We start from the raw sequence: 13,296 nt of genomic DNA, 5'->3' as shown, positions 1-13,296 counted from the left end.
AGAGGGATGCTGATAAAAAGCTTTCAACAGTTTCTTTCAATATTAACATCAAAATTACTCTCCACTAATTGATGACACAAATCTGTTACCTTACATGATTTGAGCGAAAAGCTTGCTGGATCTTCAAAGAAGAAGTTATGCATTTTCTTATTTAGTGATGAGCACACAAGTGCAGATCATAATTTTACAGTTTGTTCATTTAACTCACACATTGCTCTTAAACGGGTCTATTGTCTTTCAAAATCCTGAACATTTTTCTGCTGCTGGTCTCACCACTTCAGTGGCATTTTATTGTAGCTACAGTGTTTTGATTACTGAACAATGGAGCTCACTTCGAAGTCCTCTCTGGTTCTGCCAGTAAATTTCTCATTCATTTTTCCCCACATACTTTTCAAAAAATTTAAATATTAAGAAGAACAAACTACATGGTAACTAATACTGCACTGTATACAGAAGGTTTCATTAACATAGTATTAACCTCCTGAGACCCGAGCTCTTGCATGACATGCTTTATTCATTTATCTTTGCTATTTGGGCTGGCTGGGACCTGATGAGTCTAAATACAAAGAATTATCTTTTTACATTATGTAGTTTCTGAGAAAAAAAAATATGTAAATCAAATGTCCTCGTGTGGACATTATACTCATTTTGATAAAACATTTGAATAATGTTTTGCAAAAACTATTTATTAAGACCCTGAACACAGCAACATTTGTCCTGAATGTAAAAACAAAATGAGAAACAACAATTGTGCCTCTTGGAACAATGTGTCTCATGTGAAGAGCTGCTGACAGGAGCAGGAAGAAAAACAAAAATAAAATAAAATAAAATATTCTAAGCATTCTAAACTGTTAAAAATATGAATATATATATGTAATATATTTACATTGTTGCTGTTCTTGTATGCTGTTATTCGTGTTGTCCACATATGAGGACGCCAGGTCTCAGGAGGCTATGGAAACCTTCCACTTCAGAAACAGATTATTATTATTTATTTTTCTTCAGAAAGTCTATGGGAAAAATGAATGGGAAATTTACTTGCAGAACCAAATGGTGGGTGGTCATTGTTAAGCTTTAATGTAGCTACATTTTCCACAAAAAAGTGGTGTAGAAGGCAGGTGCAAACAAACAAACTCAGGCGTCGAATGCAGGTCATCAAAGGATTATTCACACATGCATGAATCATTCCAAATGCAACTCTCAGTACACTCATGATGAGGGAAAACTGTTATAACTCGGTTAAAAATAAATGGTGCATATATCTGCATATGCTCTTTTGAGAATGGTTCTAAAGTTGACCTCAGTTGCTCGTGTGCTGTTGTGGGTTGTGAGCTAAATTTAAGTCATCTTCAATTGTTCAGCGGAGAGAGCAGCAGTGTAGCCAAGTCGTGCTGTATGACGTAATTATCTGCAAAAATTACAGTGTGTCAAGAGCCTAAGATAAATAATTAATAGAGCTCTGGGTGCAAACTTGTGTCATGACATTGCATAAGCTTATCAAAAGAATGTCAAATGCAAGCTATCATTAAAGCCCAAGCTAAGTACATCCAGGTATTTTTGTCTGTGCTGCTCATGCCAGTGGTCAGTGTTTTATTTCTCAGCATTTTGAACCTTTAGTTTTGAGCCGAGAGCAAGATTACAAAATAGCACTTTTGGCTGCAAGACGATTATAAGTTAGTTATTTTATTGGCCTCCCATAGGAGACATTTCTTTGGAACTGGGGGAGCTACTCAAAACATCACCCACGTACAAGCGTCTCACAATATCAAAACATGTCCAGTCCTTTATATCTTTGTCTCTGTCTCACTGTAAGACCCACAACCTACGTTTTGGAGCTACGCCACGAGTAACAAAGGCCTATGCGGTAAAGCTACCACCTGTAAGTACATTTTATTTATTTATGGATTGATTTTTTAACCAGTAGATGTCAAATATGAAACTTTAGCCAGGATAAGTAACTCGGAGATCGGTCCATAATAACAAATTTCGACTTTAAGAGGAATCACTAACCACTGCGCTATCATGTCTTCCAATCAATGCCTCTTGAAACGTGCGATCACAAGACGAGATTTGCTGAACTATCAAAGTTCTTTTCCCCATCTAGAAATTTGAAAACTGCCACGCATTCACAATGTTGAATCAGACGGCATTTCATTATGTATCCAATTTAAATAGCCCAGTAGGACGTAATTAGCCAAAATTACACGGTGAATTGCCGGGCTTTAGATAAAAGATTAACACCATTCTCGGTATAAAATGTGTCGTGATATTGCATAAGCCTATCAAGAATCCATCATGAGAGATCATCAAAGCTAAAGGTGAATATTCTGGGCAAATTAACCAGGAGTGATTCAATCTTCAAGCAACAAATACAAAAAAAAATATCTTCAAAGGCAGACAGAAGTTTTAGTTTTGATTTTTTCTTGTGTTGCATGGTCAGACTTCTGTACCCCCTTAAGTGATCAGTGAAAAGTATTATAAAACTAATTGTACTTTCTTCTGTGGTGGTCCAGAGTTATTCCACACATTCCTGGCATCTAAATTATTCACCGCAGTGAGTTTATAAGCGAAACTTTTAGAGGCCAGAGTGGAGTTTTGCTGCCATTATGCGAACAATAACTAGAACGCTAACAGCACTACTTCTTGGATGATAAAAGTGCTTTGGAATTAGTTGCAGACGGCACGCAGCAGTGTCATTTTGACCCAAAGAACTGGTTTTACATCTGTCCTGAGGCAAAACAGATTGTACGTTTATATATTTAAGCCACTTTATTCCAATTTAAAGTGCGTTTGGCAGATATATATATTCTAAAGACCAATATCGTTTAGTTTTTTAATTATTACTCGGTTTGGTGCGGTAGTAACTGAGGGTACGTTGGCAACAGGTTTGACTGACAGCGTTGCTAAGGGCCCGCTCCCTGCTAAACCAGAGGTGCAGGCGGGAAGGGGTGTTACGTTAAACAGCCTCGCTCCGGATTGGTTGCTATGATACTCGCAGTCAGAGTATCATAAAAATTCGGCTCCAAATTCCAAATTATAACTGCTCGCCTCGATACGCTTCCTTTGACTGGAGCCGAACGATATGGATGACATTACACTCACTTAGTCCATTTCTTTATACAGTCTATGGTCACATCATAACCATTATAGTTGCTAGGTAACGTACCACCATGTATGTCGTATCAGTCGCCCGTGTCCAACCAGGAAGTAAAATTATAGACTAGGCTTTTTTTAGTAAAATCTAATGATGTTAAACTATGTCGGCCGAAATGAATAGTCTAAACCGGCATATGCACTTTAATCAGAACTACGCTAATGTAAGCCAAATAAACAGAAGGTGGCTCAACAAACAACGTTCCTCCTCCCGAATGTTGCTTTTGGCTGTCATTGTATTCTCCTCCATTCAGCCGACTCTTTTGTAACGGCCGCGTGTTTTCGCATGTGTCTACTTTTCCGAGCAGCTCCTCTAACAAACCCAAGTGGGCAAGATGACACACCACAAGCGAGACGATAGCAGCTTTTTTTCTAAGACGCAATTATCCTATTCAGATTTAGTCAAACAACACGCTGTCTACCATCGAAAATCATGCATTATGTAACTCGCAGCCTTCTTCCTGTTTCTTTCGCAGCACAGACATTTGGGTGTTCTCAACAAAGCAGAACGAAAATATTGAGACAGAGCTATTTCATCAGTTGGAAGCTGTTAGCGCATGTGTGCCAAAGCAGGGCCAGTCAAAGTGCCACAGTGAATAATAAAGACGAGCCCTCACGATCGCTTGCCTGAAAAAAAGATGGCTGCTTCTTCTCAATGCTGGCCACATCTCTCGAGAGAAAGTTCCAGGTCCATTACAGCTCAATGACTCCAGATGATACCGGGTGTTAGGCGGTACAACTGCTTGCCAATGTGATTCAAATGCATTTACTTTTGTGCCTCTTTTGGTAATACATCAACAGTCTGAATACGGAATAACCAGACCAGGGATGTTTTGTGCTTGAAAATGAATAGGGTGCAGTGCAGTTTAGCTTTGACACAGCAGCGGCAAAGCCTTGAGCGGCCCACACTGTGTAAATAATGACTTAAAGGTGAGTTGAAACTTAGTAGCCCAGAAATTACACTGAAACATGTGTAAGAAGCATGGGTCTTTACTTTGAGCTTGCTTAGATTTAATATTCCACAGTCTAAAAGCATAAAAGTAATTTATCCCTATGGAGAATGTTCCAAAGTATGGTTTAAACTTTCTATTTCGATGGAATCAGAAAGTTAAAGAGTGTTGTTTTAATTTTAGTATTTTTGACTCAAGATCATGTGACTTCATATTTTTCTGATCATATTTTATTTTATTTTTTTCAGACCAAATTGTTTGCCAATAGAGTAAGAAAATCCTATGTCATTGGCGCATTTATTTTCTTATTTCAAGCATTCAGTCACACAAGCGATTAAAACTAAGATTGTGTCAAGGCCCCTGTTGTGCCATGTTTTTAATTAATAATAATGTGTGTTTTGGAGGTGACCCGGATGCAGTAGAGCCCAGTGCGTCCTGTAAAAGGGACACGCCTCCCACACCCTGAGGCTGCGCTTCTGGCTGGACTCCACCTGGCCACTCCAGCAGATGCTCATGCACTTTATTTATTTGCACATATCTATTATAAATTATCGAATAAATGCGTGAAACCTTTTTAGTCGTATCCGCCCCCTTGCTCTGTTGCAGTCACATGACCCAGGCCATAACACGTAGTCAAAAGTACACAAATATCATTCATATTCTGAATTCAGGTCATTGTAACAGCTTAGATACTCCATTTTGCAGTGCAGTCATGTTCTGAACATTTGGTTGAGCCCTGCTTGAGTCTTGTGTTAGTGTAGAGAGAAATCCTATGTCTGCATGCGGAGATGAAGCGCAGGGGCGTGTGATACTCACAGCTGGATTTCTCACATTGAGCCGCTCGCAGGAGACAGGAAACAGCATCACGGGGCCTACATAATATGCAAAACTGTTTTTTTTCTTGTCCAAAAATATACCTGTGAATATTTTTGTTTTGTTTTAGGGCAATACAGAAGTGTTTAGTGCCGTATTGTGGAACATCTTAGGTAAAGCAATAACATCTCTGACGGTAGTGCTTTCTTCTTTTTGAATACAGTATTTACCACAGCAAATTGAAAATGAAACGCAGTTGTTCATTTTGTCTTGTTTCCGAGCACTCCTCTGTGTGTATTTGCTAAGAGTTTGTAGTGTTTAAGGTATTTTTTGTTTTGTGTGTGTGTTTTAGGTTCATATGAGCAAAAACTCATTTCCTGATTTCATTGTGCTCTATGAGTGGTCTAAACTTTAAACCTCAGTATTTCATAACTACCCAGTACACAGATGGAACCTTTTAAACTGTAAGGGGAAAATATTGGTTTGATGTTGTTTCCTTGCTAGCTTTGTCAAAAGTATCAAAAATCAGACTAATTAGTACTAAAACTAGTATCAAAATGTAATACTCATTAGAGCAGGTATCGATACTAAAAAGTCACATTCACAGGACAGAAGTGAACCTTTCCTAAATAGACATAGAGTGATCTTGAGCTGTATCAGGACAAGAACAAGACCACATAGACTTGTAAACACCCATGGACCACTATGGAACATGCCTGGACCACATATCATTGTGGTATTGGAATTGGTATTGAGTATCAAGTCTATTACTTAAAAGCAAGTTTACATTTTTTGTTTCGTGACACTAATCCTTGCATGCAGGATGGCCACTTGCTGGTGATAAAGCAGTGCTATTTTGACACTAGATGCTTCTTTTTCTGTTTACATTAATAATTCAGTAGATTTTCCAGACACATCCGTTGGTTTGTGCTAAAAAGTTATAAAAGGGTGACTCAAATTAATACTTTTATTACAGTGTATAGCATGATTCAAACAACGCTGTAAGATTAACTGAAATCTAATATAAATTGCAATTTGCAGTTTTTTGAAGTACCATATTTTCTCAACAAACAACAAATATCCTGCCTCATTCTGTATTAAAAAAAACAGCTAACGCTTTTTATTTATTTATTTATTGTAAATTCTCCTAGACTTGTTTAAAATGTCAACTTTTAATATAATCCTATTATCTAAACATAAATTGCAAATCTTATCACTTGTCAGAAAAATTGCGATGATATATTTATCCCAACTCCTTCAACTCTATTTCAAACCATAAAGCCTAAAAAGTACTATTCATGTTAGCCATTGTGCACAGATGTTGCTTTTTGCTAACCTTACACAGCAAGATGGATCCTCATGATATTTGTAAGTTCATAAACTCATGAGAATCCATCTTGGCATGTTCCCGCTGTAAGGTTAATCGGATAGGTGGACCAATCACAGAGCAGCATTGAGGTTTGTGGTGAAGCCCAAGCGAACCAAAACAAGCATGGTGACGCCGACAGATGAACTTCAGCCTATTTTAGCGTCAGTACAGACTATTTTGTTTGTAAAAAAAACATGCAGAAGGTAAGCGTTTCGTGCAATTCTGGACTGGCAAAAGTTAGATATTTTGTTTTGGCTTGCTCCGCTGTTTGACTCCACCAATTAGATTCAAATAATCATCATGACGTTCTGCGTTTTCTGATGACTTTCAGCGAGAGCCATCCCAGATTGATAATGTGTAGAGCTCAATTCAGAGTGCTACATATATCAATCTAGTGTGAGCCAGGTTAGGTTTTTGCCAGAAGTGAAACAATAATCCAGATATGTTAATTTCAGCATATGTTAATGGCGTTTGTACTGTGAGCCTAAAGGAAATACATTACCAAGAGCTTAATTATGACTAATGGAGACGCAGTTGCTTTTCTTTTTCCATCTATCAGTGATTTGCTTCATGTCAGTGTAAACAATGTTATGCAAAATGTATGACTCGTAATAATCATCTGAATCATAAATTGTTTTCAGGGAGATATTTTTATTTAATATTGTGAAATCACTTGGCCACAATCCTAAAGGTTGGTAGTTCAGTCGAAGCTGTGCTTATATGATACATTGATGCGTATACTGCAGCCAAACAATGTAAGTTTATCTGTGATTTATTTATTTATTTGCTTTATTCATCTGATTTCGATTTATCCACTAATTGATACATTATAAGAACATTTCTATACCCTAACCCTCATTACAATCACAGCAATGTGTCATGATCGGCACCACCGCTCCACGTTTTACCTCCTGTCCTGCTCCTTCCCTCCCTCACCTGCCGGAGCTGGGCTGAGCTCCTGGCTCCTCCTGCACGCACCTGCAGCTCATCAGCGCAATTACCTCCACCTGCTGCGGAGCATAAGAGGATCTGGGGCCAGACACTCGGGGCGAGACCGTCTGCGTTGCCTCACCCTGTCTGTCCTGTCTGTCCTGTCGTTGTCTGCTGGACCCTACATGTGTCTTCGTCTCCTGTCCTGTCTTGGTCTCCGGCTTGTTTCCCGTCACCTGCCCTGGCTCCCGCTTGCTGGATTACTCCTCCTCGGTCCTTCCTGTTCCTGCGCCTTGTCCCGTCGTGCTCCGGCCCTGGATGTCTCCTGCCCGCTCTGCCCTACGCCCGTCTGGTCTGCCTCCTGCTACCTACGTCCCGTGTGAGATAAATGAACTGTCTGAACTGTCTTGTGCACTAACTGTAAATAAACACCGTAAATCTGCCCCGAGTCTGCACTCTTTGATCCGCTACACCCACCGTTACGACACGATGTATATGACTGTGAAAGAAAGGACATCTGGCATAAAAGTCTACCAAGGAGCAGACAAAATAAATAAATAAAAAACAAAAATAAATTAAAAAAAATAATAATAATAAAGATGGGACTATTTGATTGAGGATCTGCCACCTGCTTGTCTTCATGGAGATGTGATATTACACTTTTATGAGGTTTTAATGATTAAAACAAACACATGTAGAAAACCATGTTACCTTTTATCACATATTCAAATGTTTAATATGTTTCGTTTTAGACTCTGACTCCCCCTGCTCATCCTTCAGAGCACTATCACAACACAATAAGTTTCCATCTCGCGAATGAAACTACTGCACATTGCATCAGGTTTTTTAAGTTGTAGTGTATTGTTTTGTATCAAGGTTTTTTATATATATGAAAAATGGCCATGTCAGAGCATGCGTTACGTGAGCTGAGCCTTGGAAAAGAAGGGTGGGCTTGTACTTTTTCTCATACAGAGTGTTCAAATAATGCGGGGGACAGAACGCAAGATTACTCAAACATATGTGGATCTTATATAAAACCTCTTCAGGCATGTTTTTGATGAGTCACATTTTTATATAGTATTTTTTGACCTTCCTTCAAAGCACTACCACCGCTCTACCAATGATATTTATACGGAGAGCGAGATTAGAACTACCAACTTTCGGATCAGTGGACAAACGCTCTACCAACTGAGCCACTGTTACCCAAACTTATAGCAAACAAAGTTATAGGATGGTAGAAAGCTCCAAAAAGTTCCTCATACTTTCCATCTTCAAAAAAAAATCGAAAACCTGGTTAAACCTGTTCAAACTGAAAAAGGTCGGCGTCTATTTCTTCATTTCCACAGAGACCAGATGAGGGCTTGGGAGAGGAAAGAGTATGTAGATTTTTGATTTTCTTTTCCAGTAGAGGCCTGAGAAAGCATTTGGTGTTTTCTTCTCCTGTAACATTGTCGCCTGAGTGAGGCTGCTCCATCATCCAATCATAGACCACAAAGTGAGCTCAAGAAATGGACCTTAAATTGACTTCCTGTTTACCCATAAGCCAAAAGAAAAGCTACAGGTGAGAAGAAAAATATTATTAAGTATATTCATTGTTATTTCCAAATGTAATATGTGTCTTGCCCCAGTACAGATATATTATATAAGCAGCAGTTGAGATCAAAATATGTACGTCTGCATCTAATTATGAAGCGTTGCATTGTTCGAGATTGAGGAAGTGCACAGTTAGCATGCTAGTTGTTGTTAGCTCCACTATAGCGGCGAAACTCGTGCTTATAAACTCATTGCGGTGAATACTTTGGCTGCGCGGAATGCATAAAATGATCTAGTCTGGTTTTTCACATTTTTAAGACAGTAAAAATCAAGTACATATTTATTTATTTATTTATTTTTTATTTTATCAAGATTACTTATCCCAGCTCAACATTACTCCCCCCAATTCTTATTTCCAATTTACTTGTAATTAAAAAAGGTGTTTTGCAGAGATATGGCTAACTAGTAAATTGAAAAATTGAAAAATAAATTGATAACTTTGATGATTTTGATTAGGGATTGTTGTGATTACTGATGAAACCTGATCCACAGAGACTTTTGGTTGTTTTCTTACACTTTACACCACTAGCATCTTTCTGGGATTTGTTGACAATGAAGACGCATCAAACCCGAGAATAGACTTAGCAATGCGGCGCAAATATCTATTCCCATTGAGTTCGACACAATGTACGCATTATCCTAGCTCATATTGCGTTTACTCCTTTGAACACAGCTTACACTGATCTCACTCAGCCATCTAATGAAATTACAATATATTCAACATTTCTGAAAAGATTAGAAGAGATGTGGGTTTAGCATTTACAAAGATATGTAAATGAAACCCTTACATGAATTCATTAGCAAAAATAAAATCTTAAAAATACAAAAAAATTGATAAAGACCCCAAACAAAAGAGACAAATACGCATAAGAGCAGCCATGTACCGGTGCAGTGTGGGTTAGCTTCTTGGAGGGCCCCCTGTAGCTGCTGCTCAGTCAAGCCCTGTGAGGAGGTATGAACCATCTCACCAAATAAAACATGCATTTCTCAACGGATTCGCCCACTAACAGGCTCACACTAACCCGTAGCGCTGGTTCAACACATGTGGGACAGCGGGTCATAGCAAATACATGGTGGAAAGTGCAGAGCTTCACCAAGACGATCTAGTTGTTTTTGTTTTTTTTTTTATTGAGAGCTAACTAAAGCTGTGTTTGGTTATAGCAACAAAAACAAGTGGAGACGACAATGAGTTCTTTAAGTTACTATAATGCTGTCTGTGTAATCTCTCAGCGTCCAGGTCTGATCCATAGTAAAAGCCAAATGTAAAATGTGTCAACTGGACAAAAAGTTGAAAGAGTGAAGACGTTTCGCTGCTCATCCAAGCCGCTTCTTCATTTCTGGTCAGATTACTGGTGAACAATGCCTTATATCTATCTGAAGGGAGAGGCTAACTTCTTGCTTCTTTGAGCCAGGACCTGCAGCAGGCACTGGGGCGGTTTGCAGCCGAGTGTGAAGCGGCTGGGATGAGAATCAGCTCCTCCAAATCCGAGGCCATGGTTCTCGACCGGAAAAAGGTGGTTTGCCCTCTCTGGGTGGGTGGTGAGTCTCTGCCTCAAGTGGAGGAGTTCAAGTATCTCGGGGTCTTGTTCACGAGTGAGGGAAGGATGGAGCGGGAGATTGACAGGCGGATCGGTGCAGCGTCTGCAGTGATGTGGTCGCTGTATCGGTCCGTTGTGGTAAAGAAGGAGCCGAGCCAGAAGGCGAAGCTCTCGATTTACCGGTCAATCTACGTTCCTACCCTCACCTATGGTCATGAGCTCTGGGTAATGACCGAAAGGACAAGGTCGCAGATACAAGCGGCTGAAATGGGTTTCCTCCGCAGAGTGGCCGGGCGCACCCTTAGGGATAGGGCGAGGAGCTCAGTCACATGGGAGGAGCTCGGAGTAGATCCGCTGCTCCTACACATCGAGAGGAACCAGTTGAGGTGCCTCGGGCATCTGCTCAGGATGCCTCCTGGACGCCTCCCTAGGGAGGTGTTCTGGGCATGTCCCACCGGGAGGAGGCCCTGGGGAAGACCCAGGACACGCTGGAGGGACTATGTCTCTCGGCTGGCCTGGGAACGCCTTGGGGTCCCACCGGAGGAGCTGGAGGACGTGTCCGGGGTGAGGGAAGTCTGGGAGTCCCTGCTTAGACTGCTGCCCCCGCGACCCGGCCCCAGATAAGCAGAAGAAAATGGATGGATGGATGGATGGATGGGAGAGGCTAACTACACTGAAAGTGTTTGCATACTAGGTCTAATGAGTGTGCACTGTGCCTGGGTCATACTTAGCATATTCGTTCATCTCTTAACGGGCGCTTTCACATTTATTAGGAACCTGGCTATCTTACAACAGTTCTGTGTGTAAAGTGCATATGACAAGTTTTCATGTTTTTCTAATTATGACTTGGTTTGGTGTGATAGTACCTGCGTAGTACAAAAACACAGGAAGTACCTCTGAGTTCTAAAACGGAATACCCCCACCTATGTAGACTCTCGGAAGAAATGGGTTGTTTAATACCACTTCAAGGCCCTATAAAACAATGATCACACTATGAGGTGAATGAATACTAATAGAGTTAGAATAGTGATTTATAGCTCTAAACAAAACTGTGAAGCTTTTCTGTCTTATGCCTATTTCAGCTGAGAAGGATGGGGGGAATTTTATCGGTTGTCTGCAAAGATAACTTCCAGAGCAGAGCATGTGTCATGCGTCAAGTGTCATTGTTCAGTTACAATAAGTCATGGACAGACACCGGTGATTAGAGTTCATACAGATGTAGCCGCACTGCCACTGCTGCTGAAAGAAATCCGCACCAGACCTATGTGTCATGGCTACACTTATGTATACTTAAAGGAACAGTATGTAGCCTATGCTCTTACAGTTTTCTTTAAAAGGTACTACAATCACAACTGAACCTGGGTTGCCAGTGCCTTAACCTGCATACAGATGACACATACACGTTTTTCCTCGTTGTCAGTACATAGACAGCGGATACTACAACACTGGGCACTGATTAATGATTAGCTGCAGGGGCTGGGGTTTAGGTAGCGATAATTCGGATCAAAGAAAGTCATTTTAGGTTTAAACCAACTGGATTTCAGCATTAAAACTGCCAACCCACATGAGAGCGTTATGAGGCTTTCTGCTTTCTGATTGAATAATGGACTTGAGAACTAAAACACCAATTTATGACATAAAGAACGTAGCCAGCATGTCTAAAGTTTTAGTAATTAAATCAGTAGTAAATCAGCATTACAGTTGTTATCAGTAAAAGCTATATTTGATTGAACATGTTTAGCCTGTATCTGGGGACATAGTTAGGTCACTTTTATGGAATTTAAAATAAAAATCTTACATGCAGTTTGTGCGTTGTTGGGATCTTTTACCGACCCAAAAGCGTTTTCATCTTTACCATTAACTTGACTCAACATTAATGCAGCTCAATGAATATTTGCCCATCTGTGCACCTGGAGAATCTGAACATAAAATCAATTTCAAATGTTTTCATAACTGTATATATGAATTATACATATTTACAGCAGGTCACTGGCTGATCAAATGTGTACCCCCCCTCCTACTCCACACCCCCCGCACACACCCACACACACCCACACAAACAGCACATACTCCAGAGCTGCTCCTGTGTGTTTCTCTCTGAGGAGCTGTTTGGAGCTGTCTGTCCAGTCAAAAGAATTAGGCCTAAAACAAACTTCCCCTCAGGAGGCTTTAGCTCTGAAAATGGGAATAAATTTGGCCTGAAACACACCTTCTGACACAGGCTCCTCATATGCATGCTCCTCAATCCCCCATCATGAACCCCCTCATTTTACAGGCTTGACAGAACCGCACCTCTCTCCCTCAAATGGACACTAGAGGGTGATTTATGTCCCCTCTCCCCCTCCACTATACACCTAAACCCAAACATGCAGATATAAACAATATAAACATATGTGAAAACTGTGCATTCACATTATTCATATTATTTGACATCCCTGCGTGTTTAAATGACTGAAACAAACTTTATTTGTTTCACAGACCCACAATCTGTCACTCCCCCCCTCACACACACCCTCGCAGTCCCCCTGCATCGACACCGGAGTGTACTGCTCACATGCTGTATCTGTGCTCTCTGGAACACTGCAGTGAACACATGTAGTCTTCCTCCACCCTCCTCTCATTCAGTCATCAAAACTGCCCCCCCAAGACCTCACTCACCCCCAGTATCACCACACAAACTATAGATTATAGACAGAGAAGATTCATTCACTGCCATCCGGGAATATGCTTTCAAAACAGTTGATGAAGTGAGCGCTTGTTTTTCAAACAGTAACATGTTTGTTATATTATAATATTGATTATTCTCAAATGCCCCATAATTCTGAATAAAAGCAGAGCAGAGGTGACATATAGAGCCTCATGAATGGAGCTTTGACCAAAACTCCACAAGCCACTGTGCTTATGGCGATCCAGTGTTTTGTGACTGAGAAAAACATGCAGGATGCATCAC

Source organism: Periophthalmus magnuspinnatus, chromosome 3 (genome assembly GCF_009829125.3).
Source record: "Periophthalmus magnuspinnatus isolate fPerMag1 chromosome 3, fPerMag1.2.pri, whole genome shotgun sequence".
Classification (NCBI taxonomy): Eukaryota; Metazoa; Chordata; class Actinopteri; order Gobiiformes; family Gobiidae; genus Periophthalmus; species Periophthalmus magnuspinnatus.
This window is presented reverse-complemented; position numbering follows the sequence as displayed.